We start from the raw sequence: 25194 nt of genomic DNA on the forward strand, positions 1-25194 counted from the left end.
TCAGGGCAGCAGAACCTCTCGCTGCACCTCACTCAGGAAGGCCAAGCATGTAGACTGCAGCTGCTCTGTCTCTTGGCAAATGTCCTCTTTCACTGTATCACACTCAGCTAAGAATGCCTGAACTGTTTTCACAAAGCCCTTCCTTTTTAGCCTACTGTCTTTGAAATTTTCTGATAGGATCATTGTGTCAATCTCCTCTAAGATCTTCATAAACTGCTCAACGGTGGCTTTTACTTTCCTATCAAGCTTGCAGAGAGCTTCAGCTTGCAAATCCTTGGCCAGAAAACCCTGCTGGATTCCAGCAAGTTCTTTATTCAACTCTTCTAAGTGGTCAGTGGTCTTCTCCACAGACTTCTCCAAAATTTTCAACTTCGTTAATTCAACCTCTTCCTCTGGATTGCTCTTTTCCCCAATTAACATGACTCGGCAACCATTTTGTATTCCAAGTGCTGACAATGACATCTACATTTCCTTGAGATTTTCCCTTAAATATGAGCTTTTGAAAAGGCACTGGAACCCCTGTGGCTTCTTCAACAGGCTGAGCAAGGTCTTGGACAAATGGTTCCGTTCTGCTAAGCAGTAACCTGAAGGCCGAGCTTTTCAGTGCCGTGGGTGACAGTCACGCTAAGCGCGGTGACCACCATTTCCTGGGTGGAGGCCTTGACCTTGGCCTGGAACACTCCTCCTCCCGGGTCACTTCCTTGCCCCTGGTCACCTCCTCTGTCTGGTTCACCCTCTCGCTCCAGGTCAAGTGGGGACGTGGTTTCTTCTTTGTCTGCAGCCTGCGAGGGCCGGCGGACATCCTGGTGGATCGGTCATGTCCACCGGCTGCCCTCCAGACAGATGCATGCAGAGAGGGAGGGGGCCGCGGTTGACAGAGGACTTCGACCGGTGCCGCTTCCGGGAGACCGGCGGCCCTGCTGCTCCAGTTGCCTCGCGGCCTCAGTCTCCGCGCATCACTGTGCTCAGCCAGGCCCAAGCTGGTGGACCTCCCAGGGGAGGAGCTGAGCTTTGCGGTTTAGACTTATATTTGAATGTAAGTCAGTCATCTGAACTCCAAGTACGTAGTTTATGACATAATCTTCCCTCATGTGGCTGTAAAGAGTTTGAATATCTTCATACTTAATAGTATTTATAATGAATTTCCTTGTTGACTCTTTTCTCCTCTAATAATTCTTCTCATTCCAGAAATAGTCCTTTTTAATTTAAAAAAATGTTTTGCTGTCCTGTTGAATATAAATAAGGACACAAGAGCAGAGAGATGAGTATTTCAGAATGGTTTTTATTGTGGGAACAAAAATCTGCCTATAGGTTGATTCTGTTGGTAGGCAGAGGTGGCTGATAATCTTTAAAGAAGAAATCTTTTTTGTTGAGATTTGTCTAGAATTGCTGGGACATCAGATAGGATTACGTCTAGTTTTATAAGAAACTGCCAGATCATCTTCCAAAGGTGTTACACTATGTTATACTCCCACCAATCATGTATGGAAGTACTTACTTTCTCTTTCACTCTTCAGGGGATCTGGTCTTTATATGGGGGGTTTCTGTTTTACCCACCCTTTCAATGGGATCAAGCCTTCATCGCCATCTAATGCACCCTGAATATCATTCAAAGCAGGGACTACCATCTCCAAAACTGAGGAAATACCTTTAGGATAAAAGCCAGCTTCAGGAATATACTATCTAGGATTCCTGTTTTATTTTGTTTTTGCATCTTGTTTGCCCTTACTTGTTTGCAAAATCTTTAAAACCTTCAAACTATACAATGATCCAGAATTGTCCTTTATGTGAATGGGAGAGGCTAATTTGAAATGGGAAACTTTGTTAGAAAAGGAAAGGAATTTCATTTTAATAAAATACCAAGGTGAAGGGAAGGCAGGGACAAGGGAAAAAATGAGAACCAAGACCTGTCATGTAAAGGTACAAGGTCCCAATAATGAATGTAACTGTACTGTATACCTAAAATGTACCAATAAGCTGAATGAAAAAAAAAACAAAAAACCAAGTAGTGTCCTTTAAGCAGAAAAACATGGACTGGCTTCTTAGGAAGAGGATTTCATATTAGTTTGTTTTAATTAATGATTTTCAGTTTCTTCTATGGGGTTTGGGACTTGGGAATTTGGTGGAAGTAAGAGATGGCCTTGATGTAAGTGACTTAGTCACAGCTACTAGACCTGAGAAGACCCTCAGTATGTGAAGCAGACATACTGAAGAGGACTGGGATACTGGAGAGCTTTCCTGTTCTTTTGTGCTGTATAAATCTCTGCTATTTTAAGCTTTAGGAAACTGATTAATCAGCACAATTCAGGTTGTATTAGCAATACATTGAAGACTGAAGGAAGAACCGTATTAATTCTGGAGCAAAGCCAGGAGAGAGGCAAAAGCCTTCAGAAGCTGTTACACAGTAGCCAGAAATCTCTCTGGAGTCCTCCTGAATATGCTAGAAGTGAATGGATTTCCTGCTATGGTATAGAAGGAGAGGTTTATTAATTTACTTTTGTTATTAAACAAAGGCTGGATTGAGGATGAGGGGAAGGTCAGATTATAGTATGGCAGAGAAAATTCTCATAGCAGTATGTGTGTGTGCATGGCAGGGAATTAGATACAAAATGAAACACAAGAAGGTCCTGTGGTTGGGTTTCTCCCGCAGAAGGAGAAAATGCCTACATTCTTCATTATGCAAATAATATGCAAATAAGGATAATTACAAATTTGCTTTAAACATTTTGGTCACTTCATTTTGCCTTCAGGAGAAATTGGGACAACAAAAGGGAATGTTTGTCAGAAGTCCAGAGTTGTTAGATATCTTCCAGGGGAAATAAAAGGGTAATTTTTTTTCTCAAACAAATATCCAAGCTTTAAGTGAGTTTTTCAAACTCCTTAATGTTTCCCTTTTCACAAAGCATATCAAGACAAAACAAAACAAAAATTATGAAATGGTCAAAATATGATTCATATAGAAAATGAAGCACAAATGGAAAATTCTTTTATTCCCCCTTTCATTTTGCCATAGGGTATCTATTCTCTTTCTTGGCTCAGCAGGGTAACATAAAGTCTTGCATTTTTCCCTGCAGATGATTTTTGCTATTGTTTGTAGCCATTTCTCTAAATTAAATCTGTCACTCGGGAGTAACACAAAACACATTTGGTGATATGTGAGCTTCAGAGCATCAAACAAATGGACCAGCTGCTTCTGCAGCTGCATCTGTGACACAGCCAAGGATGACCAGTGATGCCCAGGCAGCGAGCAGGGAGAAAGTCAAGGTGGCCTCTGGTAAGAAAAGGTGATGTCACTGTACTAGAGGGTGGGACGGGGAAAGACATCAGAGAATTGCCATCCCACTACTGACAATCCAAAATTTGGACATAGGTAGCCGCACCCTTCCCTGCCTGTGCACCACCAATCCTAGCAAGGAAAGTGAGATTTGGAAGGCCGCTCTGAGATCTGCTCTCCCTCCGGGCTGCTTGGGTCCATTCGGCAGGACCAGGTAGCTGCTCCCTCCCCTGCCTGCTCTGCCACCAGCTCCAGCAAGAAAGGTAGCCGCATGAGTGCCCCTGAAACACCCCACCACCACCACACACGTGTGCTCTCAGACCTCCTGAATGGGCCAGTCCTTGGACGCACTCTGCAGAGGCATAGGTGTTCATAAAGGGTATTTTTCTGAGCTCCCAACTTTGAACATCTTTAAAGAAAGGGCGGGGAAACCTGTAGTAGAACTGTGTGGAGTTCAAACCTGCAGGCCGGGGAACTCAATTTGGGCCTTGCAGCCTGAGGTCAGTCTGAGTCTTGGGGGTCTGCCATCGGCTAGCTGAGATCAGGGGACTTGGTTCTGCACATGGCTGTGCACGTGGTATATTATGACAGCAGAAATATAATCTGAAGAGGCCCTTCAAATTCATTCTTTTCCTCATTCCACTCTGCAAATTCTCTTTTGTATGTTCTCTTTCTCTAACTCAGTTTCTTTCTTCACCATATTACCCCTCATCTCCCTTTCTGTTAATGCTCCTGCCTTAACTCAGACTTCTTCTTTTATCATTTTTTCTTTTTTCTTTATGTTCTTTTCTTCTGTCATTTTTGCCTCACTCATGGGTCAATAGTTTCAAGGGAGAGTGAGCCCCTACTACTGATAAGGGAATATATTCTTGTCCTTATACTTGCACTCTGTCTATCCCTTTTGAATTTAATAGTTTCGTAAAGATTGTATGGTCATTCTATGTCCTCTGGCTTCACTTGAAACCTTCTCCAATTCTTTCACTTATCTATTCCTCTCATCCTAATTCAGTCTAAGCCCCCATCCTAAATAGTAAAGATGCTATATTGAAAAGTGTACTCACTGCAAACATATTTTGGGCTGCTTCTTGATTTTAATTTAATTCACATGGTATAAAGGTGATAGATTAATGAGTACCACAAGTGGTCAATTTGCAAGTTGTGCTTGATCCTATTATGCTGCTGATTATATCAATTGGGATAAAGGATTGTGATTGATTTAATGAGTTGTTTTCTCTGATATTATGAAAATGAGAATGTCTATGAGTCATTAGAGACTCAAAAGCTAAAGCACAACTATATCAGGAAAATTTAAGTAATAATCCAGAAATTAAACCAAGGACAACCCAACAACAAAAATAAAAATGAGAAAACACTTAAGCAAGACACACAGACAGACTTACAGTTCACCAATGGCAAACAGTGGGGCAAATGAGGATGAAAAGGCTGATGGTGAACCAGCAGGACACCCTGAACCCATAGCACAGGAAGTAACAAAACAGATCAATCCAGCTCTAGAAAAACTCAAAACAGAAATAATTTCCCTGATAACTACAGAGATGGTGAGCAAAATGGAAGTCATGATTCGAGACTCTAGAACAGAAACTGAAAAAATATATGAGCTCAGGACCACAATAAAAGCCATGAAGGTCCAGCATAAGAAAGAAATGGAAACAATGAATGCCCAACAAAGGAAAGAAATGGAATCTATAAAACAGATTCAAACAGATATCCAGATTAAAAATTCTATTGAAAGTGTACACAACAGAATAAAAGAATGCAAAGATAGAATCTCAGATACAGAAGATAGGACTGTAGTCAATGACCATGAAAAGAGAAGTCTCTTAAAAACAGTAGGGGATTATGAGAAATCGATCCAACAATTCCTAGATAATGCAAAGATGAATAACATAAGACTGATAAGAATCCATGAAGTAGCAGGAGAAAATACAAATGACTTTAAAAAGCTGTTCACAGAATTAATACCAGAAAACTTCCCAAAAGGAAGGGAAGCATTAAACATACAGATAAGTGAGGCATATAAGACTCCAACTAGCCACAATAAAAAAAAAAAATCTACACCTAGACATTAAATAATCAAGATCCCAGAAACCCAACAGAAGAACAAAATACTACAAGCTGTAAGAGAAAAGAAACAAGTCACATGAAAGGAAAGTCCATCAGAATCACAGCAGACTTTTCAACACAAACCCTCAGGTCAAGGAGAGGCTGGAGTGAGGTATTTCAAGTCCTAAAAGAAAACAACCTCCAACCTAGACTGATGTATCTGGCAAAACTCTCTTTCAAAATGGATGGGAAAATAAGATACTTCCATAACAAAGAATACCTGAGAAACTTCATGAACACCAAACCAGCACTACAAGGAATTCTAAACAATATCCTAGAAAAAGACAATGAAGGCCACAACACCATTAGGCCCAACAGAACAAATCAAATAGGCAATGCAAGAAATTAAAAGGGGGGGGGAGTAAAAAGAGTTAACAAAAGGACAATAACATGACAATAATAAGTCAGTACATATCAGTTATAACCATCAGTGTCAATGGCCTCAATTCACCATGCAAGAGAAATAGACTGGCAGAATGGATTAAGAAGCAAAATCCAACAATATGTTGTATACAAGAAACACACCTACTGCGAAAAGAAGCCCATAGACTGAAAGTGAAAGGATGGAAAACAATTCTCCATGTGACAGGAGCCCAGAAAAAAGCAGGGGTAGCAATCTTATTAGCAGACAAAGTAAATTTAAAACCAAAACTGATCAAGAGGGACAAAGAAGGCCACTACATCCTTGTAAAGGGAACAATTCAAGAGGAAGAGATGACAATCATAAACACATATGCACCAAATATAAATGCCCCCAACTATATAAAACAAATATTAAGTAACATGAAAAACCAAATAAGCACTAATACAATTTTAGTGGGGGATTTAAATACCACACTATTACAAATAGACAGATCATCTAGGCAGAAAATCAACAATGAAATACTAGAACTGAACCAAGCTTTTGAATGCATGGACTTAATATACGTCTCTAGAGTGTTCCATCCCCACAAAATCAGAATATATATACCTTTCAGCTGCACATGAGTCATTCTCCAAGATAGACCACGTACTAGCTCACAAAAAAGGTCTGCATAAATGCAAAATAATTGAAGTTATCCCCTGAATATTATCAGATCATAGTGAAATAAAGCTGGAGATCAATAGCATAAGAAACTGTAGGACTTCACAAACACATGGAAATTGAACAACACTCTCCTAAACAATCAGTGTATCACAGAGGAAATTAAAGAAGAAACCAGACAGTTTTTACAAATAAATGAAAATGCCAATACAACATACAGGAATCTATGGGACACAATAAAAGCAGTTCTATGTGGAAAATTCACAGCACTGAATGCCCACACTAGGAAAACAGAGCAAGCTCAAATAAACATCCCAATGATGACTCTTATACTCCTATAAAAACAAGAGCAAGAAAAACCCAAAGCTCAAACAAAAGAGGAAATTATAAAGATTACAGCAGAAATCAATGCAATGGAAACTAAGAAAATGATACAAAAAAATAAACAAAGAGTTGGTTTTTTGAAAGAATAAATAAAATTGATAAACACCTAATCTTATCAAAAAAAAAAAGGAAGAAAAGGCTCAGATCCATGCAATCAGGAATGAAAAAGGTAAAGTCACAACAGATCCAACAAAAATCCAGAGGATCATTAATACCTACTTTGAGAATCTATACTCTAATAAACTGGAAAACACAGAAGAAATGGACAGATTTTTAGATACTTATGAAATACCAAAGCTGAACAAAGAAGCTAAAAACATTTTAAACACCCCAATTACAGTCAGTGAAATTGAAAATGTAATTAAAAATTTACCAACAAAGAATAGCCTGGGTCGTGATGGATTCACTGCTGAATTTCACAAGACATTTAGAGAAGAATTACTGCCTTTACTCTTCAAACTTTTCAATGAAATTGAAAGGGAAGCAGTACTTCCAAATTCATTCCTGGAAGCAAGTTTCACTTTGATTCCCAAACCAGGGAAAGATGTAACTAAAAAAGAGACTTACAGGCCAATCTCCTTAATGAATATAGTTGCAAAAATCCTTAATAAGATATTAGCAAACAGAATTCAGAGGATCATCAAGAAGATCATACATCCTGACCAAGTCAGATTTATTCCAGGAATGCAAGGATGGTTCAACATATGTAAGTCAATAAATGTAATACACTATATTAACAGAGTCAAGGACAAAAACCATATGATCTTTTCAATAGATGCAAAAAAAGCATTTGACAAAATTCAACGCTCATTCATGATAAAAACCCTGCAAAAAATTGGAATAGATGATCTCTGTCAACTTGATAAAGGCTATCTATGAAAAACCAACAGCCAATATCATATTAAATGGCCAAAAACTGAAAAGTTTCATGTTAAAATCAGGAACAAGACAAGGATGCCCACTATCACCACTCCTCTTCAATATAGTTCTGGAAATATTAGCTATAGCAATTAGACAAGAGAAAGAAATTAAAGCAATAAAGATAGGAAAGGAAGAAGTTAAACTGTCATTGTTTGCAGATGACATGATACTCTACATTGAAGACCCAAAAAACTCTACCAAAAGACTTCCAGACTTAATTGACAGATTCAGTAGAGTAGCTGGATACAAGGTGAGCACCCAAAAATCAATAGCCTTCTTGTACTCAAATAACAGGCTCACTGAGAGAGAAATCAGGGAAACAATTCCTTTCACAATAGCATCCAAAAAAATGAAGTATCTAGGAATCAATCTAACAAAAGAAGCAAAAGACCTCTACAGTGAAAACTACAGCACTCTGAAAAAAGAGATCGAAGATGATATAAAAAAAAATGGAAAGATATCTCTGCTCTGGGTAGGAAGAATCAACATAGTGAAAATGGCCATACTACCAAAGCTGCTAAACAGATTCAATGCAATGCCAATTTAAATTCCAACACTATATTTCACAGAACTAGAAAAAAGAATCCAAAAATTCATTTGGAACCATAAGAGACCTAGAATAGCACAAGCCATCCTAGGGAGCAGACAGACACGTGGCAGCAGTTATAACAACTCCCAATTTGAAACTATACTACAAAGCCACTATGATAAAAACAGCATGGTACTGGCAAAGAAACAGACCTGAGGATAAGTGGAACAGATTGGAAGACACAAACACAATTCCAGATGTACTCAGCTACCTCATTTTTGACAAAGGAGCTGACTATCCCCACTGGAGGAAGGATGGACTCTTTAATAAATGGTGTTGGAAAAACTGGATTTCAACCTGCCACAGATTAAAATTGGACCCTTATCTTTCACCATGCACTAAATTAAAATCCAAGTGGATTAAAGATCTAAATATTAAAACAGAAACACTAAATTTGCTGGAAGATAAGTCAGGCAGAACTCTTGAAGAAATTGGCATAGGAAAAGACTTTATGAACAAATCCTCAGTAGCATGAGAACTAGCAGAAAGAATCAACCAGTGGGATCTCATCTTATTAAAACACTTCTGCACTGCAAAAGAAACCATCAACAGAATGAAGAGACAACCTACAATGTGGGGAAAAGTTTTTACCAGCTGCTGCTCAGACAAAGGACTATTATCTAGAATATATAAAGAATTGAAAACAACCAGCCCCCCCCCAATAAAAAGACCCTATTCAAAAATGGGCATCTGAAATGAACAGACATCTCTCAGACAAGGAAGTAAAAGCAGCAAATAAATATATGAAAAAATGTTCCATATCACTGGTCCTTCATGCAGATGAAAACAACACTGAGATTCCACCTAACCCCACAAAGAATGGCTGCTATCGAGAAATCAGACAATAACAAATGTTGGTGGGGTTGTGGGGAGAATGAAACCCTTCTCTATTGTTGATGGGAGTGCAGACTGGTGCAACCACTATGGAAGTCAATATGGAGATACCTCAAAGAGCTGGGACTGGAGGTTCCATTTGACCCAGCCATCCCTCTGCTGGGTATCTTTCCAAAAGAACTAAAAGAATCATATCACAGTGATGTATGCGCACCCATGTTTATAGCAGCACCAGTTTGTAATAGCTAAAACTTGGAAACAGTCCATCTGCCCATCAGTTGGAAACTAGATAAAGAAGATGTGGTTTTTCTATAAAATGGAATATTACTCAGCCATAAAGAATGAGAAATTAGATTCATTCATAGAAAAATGGATACATATTGAGGATATACTCCTAAGTGAAATAAATCAGTCATACATGTGTAAATACCGAATAGTTTCTCTGGTGTGAATAAACTGTAATAGTACATAAGATCATAATGAGATAACTGACATTGTGAAATGGGAAGAAAAGGTCTAAAGGTGTAGGGAAGGTGGGATGAGTAGGGGAAGGGTAATAAGGGAAAAGAAAAAATGTGAGAAAATGAAAAGATGGAAAAAAGAGGTTGTAAATGGGGAGGGGAGGAGGGGTAAAGGGAGGGCAGGGACAAGGGGAAAAAAATGAGAACCATGTAGAGGTACAAGATCCTAATAATGAATGTAACTGTACTGTCTCCCTAAAATGTATCAATAAACTCAATTAAAAAGAAAATGTACTATTTACACACAAGGGTGTACTACTCTGCCACAATAAAGAACAAACTTGAGTTATTTGTAGGAAAATGGATGCACCTTGAGACCATCATATTATCAGGCTCACAACCTTAAATATTTCTCTTATATGAGAAATCCAAAATATAAATAAAGAGCAAAATAAAAGATAGTAGGACATAGGGGGATAGATATTTTACAAAAGGGAAGAAGGCCAAGAGATTGGGGAAGAGAGTGTTAGAGGGAAGGGGTGGGGAGAAAAATGAACTAAGATGTGTTGGGCCAGGGATATAGCTCAGTGGTTCCACTGCCTGCCTTGTAAGCCCAAGGATACTGCTATGGTAGTATAGCCCCTGCCACATCGAAGTTGTACAATATTCTATGTAACCTCTGTGAGTTGGTGAAAGAACATGCAACTCATTCCTCAGAACTTGGGAGTCCATTCTATTGTAGAGGCTACTGATGTTCTAATGATCTTTGAGGTGCTGAAATAGTTCTTTCTTCTTACCACCCCCAGCTCCACTTTATCTCCTTGATCCACAGGATTTAGATGTTAGATAAATGTGGAAAGGACATTATGCTGTACTTGGATTTGACCCCCCAGCCCCAAATACAGCATTCACATGGGTCAGATATGTTATAACTACTTCATCTTTCCATAAGAGCTCCAGCAGTTCATATTATAAACAGATGAGGGGCCGGTCTATCCATATATTTTCCAGAAAATACAGGCTCACTGAGTCACTTCTTATAGCTGAGAATGTACCATATCTCTCATGTGTGATGGGGTGGAAAATGGTTAAGACCTACAAGCTTCCATTGATGCCCTCACACTGCACTGTGGTTTCTGACCATGTGTGGTTATTGAGTGTTTGAAATGTTGCTGGTCCCAAGTGAGATGTGTTGAGAGTATAAAATACACACCAGATTTCAAAGATTTAGTCCTTTCCCAAAAATGTAAACTAAATCATTAATAACTTTTCTAACAGTAATTATATGTTGAAATGGTACTATTTTGGATCTAATAGGTCAAATGATATACTCCTAAAATTACCTTCTCCTATTCATTTTTACATTATATGGCTTCTAGAAAACTTAAAGATCAGGTACAACAGATGTGGTTTATATTTGTGGCTCACATTAAATTTTTATCGCACAGTGCTACTCTATAGGAGTTCTCTAGTTTGCTTGCTAGAAATGCAAATCCTCATGCTCCACCCCAGAGTCTAAAAAATAAACTCTGATAGCCCACCCTTCTCCCCAAGAGAAGGGATTAACAAATTCTCCAGCTGATCCCAACTCACACTGATATCAAGCTCATCTGCTAATGAAGATCAGCATGCTGAGGATGGAAAATGAGATCTGGAGCAGAGTAAGATCTCAGTTAATCTTGTTTAATGGTTTAGGTTTGCTAGTTCCTTTTAAGTCCAAAATTCTGCTGTCAGTCCATCATTCAGTCAGTGAGCAACAGAGTAAATGCTAATCTTTCTTCCAACTGTGGAGAAACAGTTTGCTGGTAATTTCACAAGTTGCAACTACCATGAAATGCAAGTCATTTTCAGGACATCTTTAACAATTCTCAATCAAAATGTAATGAATACAAGGGCTATACCAGAATCAAGAGACAGGTTTGAAATCAATGTAGAGAAAACATGCTAAGTCAAAATATAAAGCAGCTCCAATCACCAAGCCAGGCCAACTGGCTGAGGTTCATTGCAGTGGTGTCACTCTGGAACTGCCTCTGCCCGCATCAGTGCCCTGCCACACAAGGACACCCACAGCTTCAGCTCCTGCACTGCCACCAACAACTGGAGTTTCAGTGATACCACCTAAAACCCTCCAGTCTGCTCATCTCAACTTTACCCCTTTTGGCATTCTGAAATTCATGGCAACTCTGAAAGTTTTCATTCCCTGTGTCAACATGCTGTTATCAAGATCACTAGTCCATAGACATGCTTGAAGACAACTCCCACAAAATATACAAGGCACACGTGAAGCCCATCTTCGTCAAGCATGGGTGCTGAGCAGAAGTGGCTGTAGCAGACTTGCCCTGCATACTCTGCACAATAATGTCCTCCAAATAGCAGTCTCCCAAAAGCCAACTCCATGCTCATGTAGTTAGTAGGAAATAAAAAAGCCTATAGAGGTGGATAAGTGGAGTAGAAAAATTCCCTTCTTGATACAATTCTAATTCCCAGATTATTTTGGATATTTAAATCCAGGTACTGATATAAATGTAGTAGATATAAATGCACTATTAAAATGATATAAATGCACTATTAAAAATGACACCACAAGGGCTGGGGATTTAGCTCAGTAATTCAGTGGCCTGCCTTGCAAGTGCAAGGACCCGAGTTCAATCCCCTGTACCAAAAAAAAAAAAAAAAGACACCACAAACCCAGAATGGTAATGCACACCTGTAATTCCAACACTCAGGAGGCTGAGGCAGAATGATCATGACAAGTACAAGGCCAGCCTGGGCTACATAGTTAGTTCAAAGCCAGCCTAAACTACATAGTGAGGCCCTGTTCAATTTTTAAAAAAAGGAAAAAAAATGAGACAAGTGTATGCAATTTTGTAACTTGTCAGTGTATAGTAGGCAATATTTGGTGTTGTTTGTATAAATTTACCTTTTTCCACTTAATGGTTATATAGCATCAATATTTATTTAGTTTATTTCAACAGTGTCAAAACACAGAAAGTGCTCAATAAATATTGGATTCTTTTCTCTAAGTATAAAATTTATTTTATTATTTTACTTTTTAAAAATTAATTTGATTGGTACATTTTAGATATACATAATGATAATATTCATTATATGGAATTTGTACCTTCACATGATATATCTTGATTCTTCTTTTTTTCTCATTTCCTTCCCCTGCCTTCAATTCCTCTTCCCCTCCTTATTTACAAAAACTTTATACATTGGATGTTTTCAAATAATCATACTAGTATATTTTCTTATTAATATTTCTCATTCCTAAAACTGTATTTGTATTTTATCTTCCTTTCTTTTGTACAAATATTCAGTACACATATACATAAAAGAATGAACTCTAGATTTTATTGATTAATTCTATATTTTAGCATTAGTTTTGTCTTTATTATTATGACCTATTTTCTTTGGATTAATTTTTATGTTCTTTTAGCTTCTAGAGTTGAATGGGTACTTATATTTCTTTTTTTCTTCTATGTTCTAAAAAATCATTTTAAAGCTAAGAAAAGTATTTTAATTTGACTTTGGCCGCATCCCTTGTCTTGATTTTCTCACTCAGTTTAAATAAACCTTAATTTGAATTTTGAATCCTTGATTCAAGAATTATTTCAAATAATATCTTTCCATTTCTAAGTGGTGTAAACAGGTTGACTACTATTGCAAAGTTTGAGCCTATTGCTTTGTATTTAGGAAATGTGGCTCATATGCTTTCAATTTTGAAGAAATCACCAAGTTGTTAGACACAGAAGGGACAGTTCTCCTACCACATGTATTTCTGAGGCTCCAATGTGTTGCAGTGCAGCCTGTTAAACAGGATGTGCTGCAGTGCACAGGCCCTGGCTGTTTATACAGAGTGTGCCATCTGGAAGGGGCTCTGTGCCCACTGGGAAGAGGCGGTTGGTCGCTCCGTGCTAGAATGCACAGCCACTCTGTGGGTTGCTTAGCTAGAGTCAGTCTCATGTTTACTGTACATGTTTGTAAACTGTGATACCAGAAAGTTGCAAGTCCAACATCAAAGATGGTAGCTGTGACTAAGAGATTCCTGCTATGTGGGTTGAAAGACAGTGAGAATAGATTGTGCTCTTTTTATCAGTTTTGAGCCAATTTATTCTTCTTAACTAGCAAAAATATTCTCAGTGGACAACCCTGACTTATGCTTTAGAACTGTGCTACCCAAGATGGTAGCCACGAGATAATATGGCTATTTAAATTTAAATTAATAGCAATTAAATAAAATAAAAAATTCAGCTCCTCTGTTGTACTCGCCACCATGCTCAAGAGTTACAGTAGCTGTTGTACTAGGCACCACAAATATAAACCATCTCCATCATTGAAAAAATGTCTATTAGAGAGCCCTGCTCTAGATACAAAATTAGATACTGTGGTGACCTTTATAATATGTAAATCTGAGTAGGTTATATTTCCTATTATTTAGTCAGACACTATTCTAGGTGTTGCTGTGTAGGCACTTAGTAGGTGTGATTGAAATCCATAATTGAGCTAGGTGTAGTGGCCCAGAACCCTGGGAGGCTGAGACAGGAGGATCTCAATTTCAAGCCAAGCCCAAGCAACTTAATGACTTAGCATGTACCTGTCTCAAAAATGGGGGGTGGGGGTGAGGGTTGGGGGAGATGTAACTCAGTGTTAAAGCCCTGGGTTCAATCCCACTACTGAAAAAATAATTCCATAATCAGTTGACTTTTAGTAAGGGAGATTTGCTAGATAGTTTGGGTAGGTCTGATTGTATCAGTTGGACAGCTCTGAAGGCAGCACTGAGATCTCTCTCTAATGAAGAAATTATGGCTATGGAAGTTCTAACCTATGCCCAAGAGTTCCATTCTGCCCTTCTTCACAGCTTGTCCTACAGATTTTGCTCTTTCTCCCACAATTGGATGAAACAACTTTTTGGAATAAATGATTATATAAATAGAGATATAGACATAGATATTTAGTAAGGGCTATAACATAAACTGTCTCTCTGATTGAACAGGAACTAAGATAGACAGGATCTCTCTCATCTATACAATCCCAACACTACACAGAGACCTGCCAAATTCATTTGCATTCATGTCTCAACACAGGAAATGCCCTGTTTTTTTTCTGACAAGCAGTCTTTTCCCAGTATTCCAGACCCAAACTCAGTTACTCAAATGACTAGTTCCGTTAGTGTCCCTGTCCTCTTCTGACTTCGTCCTTTTCTTTTTCTCTGGATTCTTCCTTTCATGCTTTAGTACAATTCAAATGCTTATATACAGGTGGGTTATTTACTTAGGAGTGATCCCAGGGTGAGAAAAAGAGTGTAAAACAGGGAAAAAAGGAAAACCAATGCACAGATAATTTTCTTAACATCTTTACAGGTACCTGATGCTCATTCCCATGGGATGTTGTGAGCAGACTTCTGAAATGCATCTCAAAATTGTCCACCCATTCTGTAGGTATAACTTCAGTCTGTTGGTTGTTTCTTTTGCTGTGCAGAAGGTCTTCAATTTGATATGATCCCATTTGTTGATTCTTAGTACTACTTCATGTGCAATCAAGGTTCTGTTCAGAAAGTCCTTGCCTATGCCTATGACTTCAAAAATTTTACCTATCTTATTTTCCAGCAGATTGTTTCTGTTTTAACATTTAGATCTTTGATCCATTTTTAATTTAATTTAGTACATGGTGAAAGACACGGGTCTAGATTCAGTTTTCTGCACGTGGATAGCCCACTGTCCCAGTACCATCTATTAAAAAGGCTTTCTTCCATATGTTTTTGGGCTCTTTGACAAAGGCCAAATAGTTGAATGGCCTTGAAGTTATTTCTGCATGTCCTCCCGATCCATATGGCTGTTTTTGTTCCCATGGTGTTTTTGTCGCTGAAGCTTTGCAATATAACTTAAAATCCAGGATTGCACTGCCTCCCTCTCCGCTGTTGTTACCCAGAATTGCTATTCTGAGTCTCTTCTGATTCTCCACAGTACAGACAATAAAAATTTAAAAATAAATTGTGCACCCAGGAGATGAAAGAGGAAAGTATTTATTTGTTAGCTGCTACTGCCCTCTGACCAATGGCCATCTCTTAGTTGTTGAAGCCCCTGACTTCTGGGTTGTACAAGCACGATGCCAAAGAGGATCCCACAGAAATTCCCAGCCACAAAACAAAGAACCAGAGTGAAAGGAGGAAGTCAGAAGCAGTGGTCCAACGTGAGGCATTGCTATGTTAGGCTTATGGGAGCTCAGTGCTTAGCAAAGTACTGTCTGGGGAAAGAAGGGGAGCAAAGCAGATCTGAAGTCACACACAGAGTCCAATGCAGTCCCCTTCCTTGAACACACTAGCTGGTCTCCTTATACTCCTTCATATTTGCACTTGTTGGAAGATTGTAACCAGCACTTCAAAATGGAACTTTAAAAAAATTATTTTCTCTTAGAGGTAAGAAATTTTTCCAAATTTCCTCCTGCTGACAACACAGCAAACACTTCTTCCTCTCAGCCTTAAAGTGATACAATATGCAGATTCCCTTAGGAGGACTTAGCTCAAATTTCTTCCCACAAAAAAAAAGGAATAAAAAAAGGAATGACTCAAAGATGGTTGGAACTTATAAAGCAGATGTGGAGCTCTGCATGGTCTACACTCCTCATCTCCCTGAGCTGAAGGTGATTGGAAATGATAAAGCAAGTGTAAAGATCTGCATTAACTCTCTCTGCTCCCCCACCCCCTATTACTTACTATAAAGCATAATTACCCACCTGCAGAAGGTGAGATGATGATTTGATGCATTGTGACCCTCCATCTCCCTAAATAAACTGGTTTTCCTTTTTATATATGGCCATTTGATTTGGGCAGCAGTAAGCAAAGTGGCTGATAACAGTTTGGGTGATCCAGCCAGGAGGTAAGTCCTTGCTCCTCAGGGCACGCATCACTGTAGGCAACTGGAAAAGGGACTGGCTGACCCTGGATAGCTAAACTCATGATATGGACACCATGGACATTCCAGAAGTGGCCAGGAACACTTTTGTACAGAAATATCCTTCTTTTCCTCTTCGTGGCATCAGCTGGCTATAAATGATTTTGTTGGCAAAAGGAAAAGGTTGTTTGGGAAGCTGACAAGCTCTGCCTGGTTTCCATCTGGAAAGTGCACTCTAGAAATCTATGTCTCCAATATTTGGGCCTTCCTTTAGGCCCTTCAGCAGTGCCATTGGGTGAGGTAAGGATCTTCACCATCTGGAATGATTTGGGACCTATGGCAGGTCATTTTGGGAACCTGAGTATTTGGCAGTGCCATTTGCTTTGAGGCAAGCACCTTCACCATTTGGGGCCATTTGGACCTAGTATAGGTCACTTGGGACAGTGACTGATGTGAGAAAATATTCAGAGATAGAAAGATATTTCCAGGCATTCATTTTGTTTATTGGGAGTACTCATTTGTTTTGGTTTGCTTGCGTTGCCTTTGTTTCTTTTATCTTTTTCTTCTTATAAATACCTTTATTTTAGGATAGGTTTTAGTACCTTCTAGAATTATGTAAGCCACTTGGGGTTTCAAGCTGATCTGTAAGCCAATACAGAGTTCAATGTTCTTAAAACATCCAATGACAAGAAAAGTTTCGATTAATAGATTTTAAAAGAAGCCGGACGTAGTGGCGCACGCCTGTAATCCTGGCACTCGGGAGGCCAAGGCAGGAGGATCGCTGTGAGTTCGAGACCAGCCTGGGCTACATAGAGAGTTCCAGGTCAGTCTCAACTACATAGTGAGACTCTGTCTCAAAAAACCAAAAAAAAAAATTTTTTTTTTTAAAGGATAGAGGGAGTCACGCAGTCTCATACATAGTGAGACTCTGTCTCAAAAAACCAAAAAAAAAAATTTTTTTTTTTAAAGGATAGAGGGAGTCACTGGTGGTGTATTGAAAAATTCTATTGTAAACTGCTAAGGAAGAAAAGTGCATGTGCTGCCTTGTAGCTCCTTAGAAAGTTTTATATATCTGTAGCTTAGAAAAAAAAAAGCAATTTTATTGAGAGACAACATGGCTTAACTGTGGTCAGGATAATATCTGTAGCTGCTTTCCTCACACTTTCCGAACTAGTGGAAGTATAAGTAAGAGCCTCTGAGCCAATGACCGTGCAGCTTCTTGGCTAATGTTGTTAAGTTTCTCACTGGGGTTTACATTTCCAACGTTTTGGCTAACAGTCCTTGGTTCATTTTGTGTTTCAAAATACTTGTCATAAGTTCTTTATTGGAAATTGATTTCTGTCTCCTGCCACCTCCATCCCTCAACTGGAAAAGTGGAGACATGTGACTGCAGATGGTTTACCTCTGTGTTTTCTTGGTGGAGCTTATTGTCCCTAAACTGTTTGTTCTTCCATATTAGAGACCTTGAGCATTAGCACTAGATGAGACATGTAAACTTCTGAGCAGCTATGTCTAAATATTAATACAATGAAAAGTGTCTTAAAACCTGGGCCAAGAGCCAGTAAATAGATTAAGACCTATACTTAGTTACTCAATGAAGGCAGGAAAAAGAAAAGACTAAAGAGCATAAAGAAAAGTTATTAACATTTTTGAGTTTGTTGCAATCTTAAAGACTTAGAAATCAGAGTTGGATGAACATTGAGATAATGTGACATGTATTAATATTGCACTGCCTGGGCATTCTTTTATTTAAATGTTTAAATGGTGTAGCTTCGCAGAAAATGTTATGTAGCAATATTATAAAGCCTGCTTTTAGTATTAATAGAGGGGGTCCTAAGAGGCGATATTTTACTAAATATTGGGTAAGGGAGTTACAGCTTATAACAAAAATGGCTATTCCACTTGAGAGCTTCTGTACTAAGTCCGTAAGAAGGAATAGACAGTTTTGTCTTGTGCATGTACTTGTGCCTGAGTAAACATTATCCAGCCATGCTCTTGCTAATTTCCTGAAATATATGTGTCCACACATATGTGGGCAATAACTTCCTCAACTCTAGAATGACAAACCAGGAAACACTAATGTGGGACCAATATATCCCCCTATAGTTTGTAGATCTTTATAGATCTTCTGAACTTTGCCATTTCAAATGCCCATGATTAGTAAATTTCATTTTACGGTTTTCCAAGTGGACTTACTTATGGGTATTCTTATTATCCAGGAAAGTCTGCTTTTGGGACATAAAAATTTGGTTAGAAAATAATTCCTTGGGGGTCAGTGAAAATATTCAAGTTTAAAAGCCCCAGAAAACTCTTCAAAGATTTTAAAATAACTTTCTGTTGCAGTACATACAGATGAAATACAATTTTTGAGCATTTTCTTTTTCCTCAACAACATCAAAAAATGGTTTTGGTGCATTAACTTGAGTTTCTCAGATGTATTACATTTTGTGGGAAATGTAGAGGCAATTATTAAAAATTAAATTATATATCTGAGTAAGTAAATTGATAAGTCTAAGTTCATGTACTTTGTTTCTTAAAATTTTATAAGTGATAATGTATTTAAGTCTATTAAATGTATTTTATATACTGTTGATATACATGCATCTGTATAACACTGGTATAAGATCAAAATATATCTGATATTTTAATGCATTTCAAAATAACTATTCTGGAGGGAAAATAAATATCTAAAGATGGAAATTTTTGTCTAACTATAGGTCAAGTTAGAGGAGCTTTAAAGAATAAGTCTCAAAGTGATTGAGGGTTGTATCCTAAAGTTAAGAATTTGTATAAACACAACTCATTTAATAGTCTATAACAGTTGGCTCTAAAAAACATCTTTTGCTGTGAAGAGCCAATAGCTATGATTTAGCTGGTCTGCTAATAGGTTTGTTTATGTGGCCTAAAGCATGCAATTTTAAGAGATACTAAAAGGCTTGCTTGCTTTTATGTATAGTTAAACTGCTATTACTTTTACTATCTGGTCTTTGCTTAAATTACTTAAAATTAATTTTTTAAGAAATCACTTTATTTTTACAAAAAAGTCTTGCAAGGTTCACAAACAAAGATTTGGAGCTGTTTATATGTTCTATGTTCTTTTATGTTTGTATGTTTCTAGATGTACAATGCTTACATGTATATTTGACACAATTTGAGATACAAATATGAGTGCATGATATGAGTTTTAAAACTACTGATAACCTTTGTGTGAGATAGAATAATTTTTAATGATCTAGAAATGTTTTTGTTGTAAACTGGTCGTATATCTTATCAATGTATCTTTTGAATAAAATGTTTCTAGTTATTGAAAATTTGTTCTAAGAAAAATATATAAGAACAAAATTAAAAATATACACAAGGATAAAGTCAGAATCTGTTTAAAACATTGTCTTATAATATTAATGTGTTCTTAGTAAAATCTACAACAAAATTTTAAAAAGAGAGGTTTTATATTTGTCTAAATAATTTCTTGTATTTTCTATTTTATGGTTAGGGTTTTGTTTGTTTGTTTGTTTGTTTTTGTTTTGGGAGACAAGGTCCTGCTTTGTAGTTCAGGCTGAACTTGAGCTCACTATGTAGCCCTGGCTGGCCTTGAATCTACGTGACACTCCTGCCTCAGCCTCTTGAGTGCTGCGATTACAAGAATGTGCCACCATAACTGGCTGCAGAACCACTGAGCTAAATCCCCAGCCCTTCTCTTGTTAGGTTTTAAATGATTAGGATAATTAAGTCTTAGGAAGTTCATACTTACTTAGATATTAAAATTTTGTTGTAAAAGTAACTATAATTATATATGATTTTTCTTATTTTTTAAAAATAGAATTGCCCTAGTATAATGGAGGCAGTCATGATTATTGTCTTAATATGTTGTAAAAGTTACTAAATTGTTTTGTTAAATTGTTGTATTAGCTATTGCTCATAGTCATACAACTGGCAAAAGCCATATTTCTCTTGGTTCACAAGAGATAGTATTGCTCAAAGCTATATATTCTTAGTTGGTAATGTACACATTAATTTTGGCACACTGTATTCAAAATTGTTTATAGTTCTGTATGTGTACCTAAGAATTCCTAAAGGTGTTACTAAACTATAATTATTGTTCTTGGAAGTAGTAAATTTTTTGTTTTCTCCCAAATGATAATTCACATTAGTTTACAAAAAGAGAGGACTCTTAAATATTTGCTTGGTATAACATTCCAGCAGAACTAAGCTTGTTTCACAGAAATATTGGCTTTATCTTTTATTTTTATTATTATGTTTGCAATACATAATGATTATATTCATTGTAGGGAATTCATACATGTACATAGCATATATCAATTGCTTTCTTTCCCCTTCTGCTCCACCTCCTTTAAAATTTTTTTCTTTGCTATTATCAGATTCATTTATTTTATAAGTCTTTATAAAGTTAATTATCATACCTACAGATTAACACCCAAATGAACTAAAATATAAAACACATAAGAAAATTATACCAAATCAAGGTACACTTTTAGATACATTGTCCACGTTTTATTGCAAAAACTTTTTTCTTCCTCTTTTTTACTATTGTCTCTTTTATTTTGCACTTTATTTATATATTGGGTTTCTCATATAAGAAACCATGTGATAATTAGACCTATGTGTCTGATTTTCCTTGCTTAACATTGTGGTCTCAAGGTGTGGAACCATTTTCCCACAAATGACTAAAATTTATCTTTCTTTATGGTAGAGTAGTAGTCCATTGTGTGTAAATACCACACGTTCTTTTTCCATTCATCTGCTGATGGACATATAGGCTGCTTTCAAGATTTAGCCATTATAAATTGTGCTGCTATAAATATGGGTACACATACATCACTGTGATATGAATTCTTTAATTCTTTTGGGAAGATATCTATAAGGGGAACAATTTGGTCAAATGGAATTTATATTTTTTGTTTTTTTGAGGAATTTGTACACTGATTTCTATAGTAGTTTTACCAGTTTACACTTCCGCTACCAATGAAGAAGTGTTTCCTTTTCCCTCCACAGCTTTTCCAGCATTTGTTATTGGTCGTTCGTCAGTGATAGCCATTTTATCTAGGCTAAGATGGAATTTCAGTGTCATTCTAATTTGCATTTCTTCAGTGGCCAGCAATGTTGACATTTTTTCATGTATTCATTGGTTGTTAGAAGTATCTATTCATTTTGGATGCCCATTCTTTAAATTTGGAGGGTCTATTTTTTTTTAGTTCTTTATATATTCTAGATATGAGTGAGTCCTTTGTCTGAGTAACTGGCATAATTTTTTCTCATTCTTAAGTTGTCTCTTCATTCTATTTGTGCTTTCCTTTGCTGTGAAGAAGCTTTTTAATTTGATGTGATACCACTTGTTGATTCTTGGTATTATTTCTTGTGCAACTGGGGTTCTATTCAAAAAGTCTCTGCCTGGACCTGTGTCTTCAAGAGTTTTACCTATTTTGTCTTCCAGAAAATTAAGTGATTCTTTTTAAAATTATTTTGATCTTTGATGCATTTTTATTTTAGTTTATTGCATGGTGAGTGATACACTTAACCAATGGAGTGAATGACCTCTACAATAAAAACTATAGTACTCTAAAAAAGGACATCAGAAAATGGAAACATATCTCATTTTGAAATTGCATTTCTAGAACTGTTACACAGATTTAACACAATTTCAGTCAAAATACCAGTAACATTCCTCACAGAACTAGAGAAAGTAATTCTCAAATTCATATGGAACCAGAAGAGACCTGGAGTAGCAAAGGGAATTCTGGGAAACAAGGGCAAGGTAGGGGGCATCATAATTCTGGACTTCAAGTTATACTACAAAAGTAATAAAGCTATCATGGTATGGGGAAAAAAAAAACCCAACAGACTTGTGGATCAATGGAAAAGAATAGAAGATGCAGAAACAACTCCAGGCACCTTCAGTTACCTTATCTTTGACAAAGGGGCCAGATACTTTCTCTGGAGGAAAGATAGCCCCTTTAACAAATGGTGCTGGGAAAACTGGCTATCTACATGCTGAAGAACATTGGATTTCTTTAATTTTGTCACTATATTTCTCAGTTTAAGTCTACTGTAAAGACTAAATTTGCTCTTACTGACTTGTTTTATGTCTGCTTATAAGCTTGCTTTTTTTTTTTTGTCAAAGTTCTCATAGGTTACGGTGCTAACTAGAAAATAGGACTAGACTTGACAATGGACTCTAGATAAACTCAGCCTACAAGCCACTCTTTCTAAATCTCTGATATTGGCAAGAAGGTTTACAACACTGACTCTAATCATCTGTTATATCTTCTGCAACATGAGATATGACCTGACTGACCATCACTGGGGAAAGCTACTTCAGCACTAAGGGACAAGGCTGTGAATGCTTAATTGACATTGCCTTCAGGGAAGAAAAATATACATTCAGAGACAAGGGAGAAGTTACAGAGTCACCTGTGTGTCAACCCTACCAAAATAAATAGAGCTGCAGAGGTTATGAAAGAGGGTTCCTATGCATGATTGCCTAAAAGCAAAAGGTATTTCTAACGGGTGTAATGATTAGATATCTTCTGACTCTAGCAATTTTTTGTACATGATTTCACAGCCTTCAGTGATTCACTGTCATGCTCAAGCAGCTGACTTGTATTCCAGCCACTTGTGATGGAATGTGCATACCAGTTCCACAGGAGCCAGTCAGCCTAAAGCAAAGGGAGAATCGTAACCAGCACTGCAAAGTGGAACCTTAAAAGTGAGATTTTTTTCTTTTAGAAATAATTTCTCCAAACTTCCTCCTCCTGACAGTATAGCCCACATTTCTTCCACTCAGCCTAAGAGTGACACATTATGCAGATGTCCCAGGAAGCCTGAGCCCAGGTTCTTTCCCACAAGAAAGAGGAATGAATCAAAGATGGCTGGAAGTGATTAAGCAGATGTGTGGATTTGCATAATCTCTCTAGGTTCCCCATTCCCCTAAGAAGGCTGGAAACGATAAATCAAGTATTAAGATCTATATTGTCTCTCTATGTTTGCCTTCTTTGTTCCTTACTATAAGGGACCCTTACCCATCTGTGCAAGGTGACATGATGACTTGAGGTAAATGGGCCCTTCTATCTCCTCAGAATTAGCTTTGAATACAAATTCTTTTTCCTTTACCAAAACATATGGCCTCCTTTGGTTTGATCAACAGTGAGTAAGCAAAACTAAACATATAGAGTAGGTAGATAAGAGTCTTTTTCAAATGGGAAGGGGATCAAGAAATAGAGGGAGGAGAGGAAGAGAAGGGGATGAGAAAAGAACTAAGATGTGTTATGCACATGCACCAACTCCCCACAAGGCATGTCACCATTATGCACTTCAAACCTACTAATAAAAAATGAAAACTTTAAAAAAAATTGTCCACCCAAGAGATGAAAAGGAGAAAGCAATTATCTGTTGGCTGCCACTGCCCTCTGGCCAATGGTCATCCCTTAGGTTTTGAGTCCCCTGACTTCTGGGTTGTAGAGGGATGAATACCAAAGAGGAAGAACCAGAGTGCTAGAAGGAGGAGGTGAGAAGCAGTGGCCCAAAGTGAGGCATTGCCACGTTAGGCCTATGGGAGCTCAGAGCTTAGCAAAGTACTGTTGGGGAAAGAAGGGAAAAAAGCAGATTTGAAGTTACATAAAAGTATCCGATACCATTTTGTCTCTTTACAAGGAGGGAAGGAATGGGAATAGCTACTCTTGTTGGAAGATTTGTGTGTATATGATGCCTCTGATTTTCCCTTCTTAGTCACAAGTAATTCCTCTGTGTCCTGGCTTTGCTCTCATTACCTTTATTAGCTCCCAGACCATTCTTAAGGTCACTTATAATCTCCAAGTTGCCAAATACAGTGACCCTCTTGTAGTCACAGTTTTCTTGATATCTCAGCGTCATTCCAGACAGTTGACAAACACTTTCATCTACATATATTCTCTTCTCTAACTACAATACCATAGTTGGAGGATTTTCTCCTGGGATTTCTTTCTCAGTGTCATTTCCTTGCTCTTCCTTTCCTAACATTAGATGCTGTCCTGAAGCCTCTGTTCTTTCTATTATATACTGTCCCTCCTGATTCATTCTTGTATTCTAGTGACCTACTATTCTTTGTGCATACCACTTGACATTTGTTTCTCTAACCTTGATTTTTTGGGGTCAAATCTGGACTCATATAATCAAGTGCATCTAACAAGAATCTTAACAAATTCTCCTTGAGGCTGATCAACTCAGTAAATGATACCAGCATTTACCCAATTGCTCAAGCAAGATGCCTACAAGTTATCTTGGATATGATCATTCTCAAGATCATAGTCAATGTAACACAAAGACCTGCTTTTTCTGATACTAGACTGATATTAGACTGCCCCTCAAATTCACCGAACAACTCTCCAGCTCCATTACCACACCCTTAAGGATCTAGGTCATCTCTTTCTAGAACCCTTGAAAAACCTCCTAAGGGTTCTACTCACATGCATTCTTACTCCTACTCCAAATGTTTCTCTTTACAGTAAAGACAGTCTTACAATATCAATCAAATAATTTCACAACCTAGCTCAAAATGCTTCAACACATGCTGCCTGTTTTTGTATGATATCTAAAATTAAAAACAGGACAAGAGGCTCAGAATGGCCTGACCTCCGCATGCCTCTCCTGCATAGTCTTGTACTCCAGCCCCCTTTCCTCAGATTCACTCTTATATC

General features: G+C 37.5%; 1 pseudogene; it reads right to left on the bottom strand.

The window, feature by feature from the left end:
- On the bottom strand, positions 1-24391 carry LOC104874151 (annotated as a pseudogene).
- Positions 24392-25194: the final 803 nt, after the last annotated feature.

This window comes from Fukomys damarensis, unplaced genomic scaffold (assembly GCF_012274545.1).
Source record: "Fukomys damarensis isolate Sample0158 unplaced genomic scaffold, DMR_v1.0_HiC HiC_scaffold_4, whole genome shotgun sequence".
NCBI lineage: Eukaryota > Metazoa > Chordata > Mammalia > Rodentia > Bathyergidae > Fukomys > Fukomys damarensis.